General features: G+C 44.0%; 1 long non-coding RNA gene across 1 annotated transcript; it reads left to right on the forward strand.

Annotated features, from left to right (window-relative positions):
* Positions 1-735: 735 nt before the first annotated feature.
* Positions 736-5401, forward strand: LOC109299432. The gene is made up of 3 exons (XR_002097839.1): positions 736-965; positions 1871-2060; positions 5152-5401. It is a non-coding gene; the product is annotated as an uncharacterized LOC109299432 (long non-coding RNA).
* Positions 5402-5848: the final 447 nt, after the last annotated feature.

Below are 5848 nucleotides of genomic sequence, written 5' to 3' on the forward strand. Positions count from 1 at the left end.
TTGGTTGATGCTAAAGTGATCTAACTAGAGCGTTCTGATTAATTGAGTCTGCTCCAATGCTTTCTAATTAGAACACATCAGAGCATGTGTGTAGGCAGCCTAGGTGTTTAAATTTGCCTGCATTTCACTTTAGGGACTTAATCTGGGATTTGCCTTTTAGGCCCTATTAAAGTCAAAGGCAAAGCTCCCAATGACTTTGGTGATGCCATAATACCCACAGGGGTAATTCCTCTTAGTTTTTTGCTCTTCTTTTTCATTTGTTTTTGGAATCTCTTGAAATGCCTGTGGACTTAATTGAACAGTCTAGGAAGTTGTGTGAAATGACTGAACTCTCTAGAGCTGAACCATATTTTTTCAGGCGTGGGAATTTGCAGCCTTTTAAAATCTGCAACATAAAAGCTGCTCAGACACTTCAGTGATAGCTGTCTTAGAAATACCTTGGGTGGGTAGGTAGGCTTAAGTACTTTGCACCACTGTCCTTGGAAAGTCCTGGTCTGTCTGGTGTCCAATACATATTCAGCTAGCATTGTTGTGTATTGGTTAATAACTTAGCTTTACTATTGCCTGTAACTGAGCACTTTCCTCTTCCTGTTAATGCCTGCTCTGCTCCTTTCCACTTTGATGGGCAGGGAGGGGACAGCGGGCAGGAAATGTGTTAAATTGAAAGCATTGTTACTAAAAGGGCTGTTGTTTGTTTATTTCTTAATAAATCCTTTCATGTATCAGCTGACATTTCAGCCAAATGGGCTTTCCTCTGGGCTTGATGTGAACTGAAGTATTAACACATTTGACTCATTCCTCACTTGGGTTAAGTAATACAAGGAGCCTGGCTAGATCACCTGGACATCCTGGGTTTTCAGTTGTCATCCATGGGAAAAGGAAAACCTAGCAACTCATCTCTGTGCTCAGTTTGTTACACCCTCAACTTTCATCTGCTCAGATTTAAATCTCTTCAGTGGAGAAATGTGAGTAATTTAGTAATTATTTCCAGCAGCAAATTGACTCCATTAGAGTTCAGCTGCCCGTAACTCCAGCTGTTAGTGTTGTGTGCACGGTCTGGCTCACATGTCAATTGGACATATTCCTAGGCATGAATTTCTTCTGGTTTGTGTCTGGACCACCATTTTCTTTATCTGCATCCCTCCAAATGTGTTTCTTGTGTTTCCGCCCCCCAAGCTCAGTTTCCTCTTATGCAAATGAACGTGGAACAAAAACTGGGTTCAGTGTCAGACTGGGCATTTTGTGTCTTGGCACTGTCCTCACAGAAAGTACTGGGCATTCACTGGATCACATTTAACTTTTGCCTTGCCGTCCCCCACTGGCCTAGAGCAAAACTAAGTGATGAATGTTACAGGCCATAGAGAGAAGCAAAAAAACAAAAAATCATTAGACTTCATGTTCTTTTCCCATAATGGAAACTGCATGCACAAACACAGCTAATGTCAGGGCTTTTTATCCAGGAAAGGAAATACTAGTGACCCTTTTGTTCCATGCTAACTGTTTTGTTAAATCCTAACTGTCCATCTGCTTAGTCTAAAATCCCTTTAATAGCTAGATGCAGGCAATTTGGTGATTATTTTATAGAAGAAAATTGGCTCCATTAGACTGGTGATGCCCATTGCTCCAGCTGGTAAACTGCGGACACTGTCTTAATCACATAAACATTGCTTTGATAGATATAATTAAAATTTTGCAGCCAAGCTCATCAGAAGAGTACAACAGATGTGTTTTCCTTATTTTTGGCACTCCATTGTCCCGCTCCCACACCCTGCCTCTTCATGCCCTGTGAAAGACATTGTTTGCTGTACCAGATTCTTTGCTTCAGCTGTAAATTTGACTCCAGTTATTTTTCCAATTATGATTTTGACAGACGTTATTCCTAAATACCTTGCTCTTTTGAAGATGGTTGACCTATCTTGGTTGCTTCCTTCTGACTTCTAGCTAGCTGCACCACTTACATCTACATATTAAGGCCACAAAGGACTCTCATGATTATCAAAGGCCAGAGGTTGGCAGCCTGCAGCCCATGGACCAGATCTAGCCCAGAGTGGCATTTGGCGGTAAGTGGAGGTTTTCAGTGGCATGGGGAATTGGCACTATTCAATGGCACGTGGCAGCAGTGGCAATTTTCAGCAAGGGAAGCAGTGGCAGCTGGGTCATCCTCCCATGTTAGGGCTGAGCAGCACGGCTTCAGTCTGCCATTGGTAAAAGATTGCTAGCTTCTGATCTAGACTGACCTCTTGTATTGCCCAGGTTACTGAATTGTACCCAGTTGTGGGGAATGGTACCTTGAAGAAGCTCTCACAAGAGCCAGTTGGAACAGGTATTGTGTTGTGTGTACAGGCTTATGATCAGCTAGGACTCAGACGACAAGTGAAGCAGATCTCTAGCAGACTCTCTTCTTCTGAACAAAATGGGATGCCAAAATTAACTAAGAAAACACTGGGTGGACCACTGATGTAGTTCGAAGCCCCATCAGAATCAAAACACTCTGGAAATGTGGAGAACAATTGGAGCACGCTTAAACAGCACTTCATTCAATCTGCATGCAAAAAGGATGCGAGTCTAAAGTTAGCTCAATTTATGACAATAGTTGGTTCTGCAGCCCTCAGTGTTTTTAAAAGGGTTAAATTAACTTGGATAGAGCAGTCAAAGCACACAACTGGATGGCATAGTGTGAGGACTACTGCATGAGGAGGTGAAATGAGAGGAAAAGCTTGTGACTGATCTGGGGCAGACGAGCTAGGGGCTAGTATCTAAGTACCAATAGGAGCCCCAGCTGTGACTGGGATCCAGGGCAAAACTCCCTGAAGGAGACTATAGGAAGACCCAGCATTAATATTTGACAAGGCAATGAGACTTTGCCAAGCAAAGCTACCTCCCCCTCCTTGACTGGAGTTGGTAGAGCGGGGACAGTTTGCTGACACAGTGGACTTTGTGGAGAATCTCAAATCCTTGAAGAAACGAGACATGAGGCAAAAAGGTATACAGAGTCTGAAGTTGGAGTCCACAACAGCACCAGGAGGTGCACATACCCGGTGGGTTCATGTTGGCTGGAAACAACTATATGCGCTTGTTATGAAGCCTGTTAGTCTCACTTCTTTAAGATAGCTTTACCAGAAGATGCTACAACCAAACAGGTGTTCATGTATATTAAATCAACCATTTTGTAAAGTTGCACTGGTAAGGCATTGCCAAAGAAGACAAATAAGGCAAAATAAAAAGCTTAGTGCAGTTTAGGACCCTGCCAGCTGCTACCACTTAATGAAAATGGTGGTGAGGATATCTGCAATGGGAAACAATGCTTAAAAACAGCACTGACATCACAAATGGCTACGGTCACATGTGGCTGTCACATCCAACAAACACATACTGTGAAAGAATGGTTGACCCCTCCTCTAAATCCCAGAAGGACAGAAGATGAATGCAAGCAAGGTGGTCAGCTCACCTCCAAGTGCCAACCACAGTAATTCAAGATGGCTGAGCCTTAGGGCGGTACATGACCAGCGCCAGTGGATTTACTGACCGACTAACCAGAGAAGTGCTGATAGTTTAGGAGAGACCCCCACAGTCATGTGACCATGCCCAGATTACCTGAACATTGGTAGTTAACTGGTTGTTTATTTGGATTTCTTCATTACCTGTAGCGCTGACTGTCATTGCTGCTATGTTTGCCTGAGATGGGAAGATGTAGGGAACTGTACCTCTAAGAGGCTCTTCCCAGACCCATTTGGGACCTGTTGTGTTGTGCAGAGGCCCGTGCTACACCATGCACGTCACAGGATGCACGAAGCAGAGCTCTGTTAGACTCCCTGGCTCAGAGAGTGGCTGAAACATGTCAGCATGTCCAAGCCATGTATTGTTGAACTGCAGGTTCAGAGAGACAACCTGTCAGAAGATTTCAAATGGTAGCAAACTGATCACATGTCAGAGTTAATTACCTTTGCTGTTAAAAATGAGTGCCATATTCTCAGCCTGAGTTTTCCTCCCTTTCCCATCTCATCATTGGATCACAGCATGCCGATGTCTGCTATATTGAAGAGCCTGCTATGATCACATGAAGACCTTAGGGTCTTAGTTGCTTGGGTCCGGGTCTCTTCTGATGTCCTCATTTGAATCAGTGGGAACAGAGTGCTTGGTGTCTTTGCAGAAACAGATGTTGTTGACTGAGGAAGCACAGTGCACAAGCTAGGCCATTAGATTACTGGCTTGGAAACCTGGACTCAGTTCCTAACTGTGCCATAAATAGATGGGACAGGTCCAGAGCGCATAGTTATTTCTTTTTTCACCGTTTCCTCTGCCGAAGCAGCTGGCCTGCTTCTTTTGTCTGTTTGGGTTTTTCATATATCAACAAAGCAGAGGAAAACACGCACAGACCTGTTGGCTTGTCCTGCACAGTGTTTGACTGAAGTGCATGCAAGTTGCAGAATGACCATTCATTTAAAAAAGATGCACACAACTCAAGGAGCTGTGGATGGGGAATTCTGGAGCTTCTTTAGTTAAGGACTGGTTGCATTGCTTGCAAAGTAGAAACAGCACCGTGAATCCTGCTGTGGGCAGGAATTGGTTAATCGAAGACTGGAAGCACCTTGACATTCATGTCCTAGATTTCCTGTGTCATGAAAAAGTCCCTACAGTTTGTCCTTCCATACTGCCCACCAGCCCAGCTGAAATTTTTCTGCTGCTCACTATAGTGCTTGGAACCTGTCAGTAAGTGTTGTAGAAAGGCATCACCCAGGGTTCATCTGAACTGATCTCCCTGGTCCTGGTTCAAGGTGTTAAAATGAAATTGTTTGCAGCCCTCCTCTCCCGAGTTGTCAACACAAAGGTAAGCAGATTAGCCCAGACCACTTCATACTTGTTTTCTGCAAATCTCTCTGGGCTCCACAGGTGCTAACAGCCCTCTCCTCATCTGAATGGTCTTATTCATTTACATAATTAGATTTAATTATAGCCTTATTCTTTGCTTTATCTGTAGTGCTTTTGCAAAGTGCTAAGGCCAGAGGAACTTCTCTTTGCTCCACAGGTTTACTGCCCACATCCGATTTTAAGTGATGACCTTCATTAATATAATGGGGTTAAAAGAATTTTTAATTCAGTGTTAATTGTTGTAAGTGGGATTTAATTAGGCTGTATCTGTTTCTTTTTCAGGCCAGAAGAAAGGCATTTTGTGTGGGAAACTTTGTCTAACATCTCTCCTAGCTATACATTGGGCCAACAAAGGGTATTGTTTTATCTCACCAACCTTGATCCTTGTGTTTCCTGGACCATCACAGCTACAGCAGCACTACAACGCTGCTGCATGTTGACGAGCAGTCCAGTCCATCCGAACATTTACAGCCAGGTGGCTCTGATGCTCCTCGCACTTCCAGTATGTAAAACTAGAAGTCATTCATCCGAAATCAGTGGGTTTTTGCTTTCTTTTCATTTGGGGTTATACTCCTAGCATTTGCATGACTGCATCTTACACGCATGTGTTTCTGTTCCTGCTCCCTACCATGACATCAATTTATGACAAATAGCTTGGAAATGGACCAGGAGAGAACCCGCTTCTTAGGAAGCCTGTGTGTTTATGTAACTTAAGAAAAAAGGTTTGGGGAAAAACAGTGCCACCTGCAGTGATCAAACCTCTTCCTCTCTAGTCCTGAACGCTGACTGACCAGCTGGCATGTCCCCTGACCCTTAGCTTTGGCCTGCCGGAACTGAGTGTCACCATGCATGCACATTTCCATTCAACCTGCTGCAAACTTTGGCAGAGAATAAGGTTTGGCTGTGGGAAGAACAGCAGGAAGCAAGTGTCTGACGATGTCGGCTGGATGGTGGTCTGGGAGGGAAATGTGGGATGTGT

The sequence above is a fragment of the Gavialis gangeticus genome, unplaced genomic scaffold (genome assembly GCF_001723915.1).
Source record: "Gavialis gangeticus isolate Ggan-Ray unplaced genomic scaffold, GavGan_comp1, whole genome shotgun sequence".
NCBI classification, from domain to species: domain Eukaryota; kingdom Metazoa; phylum Chordata; order Crocodylia; family Gavialidae; genus Gavialis; species Gavialis gangeticus.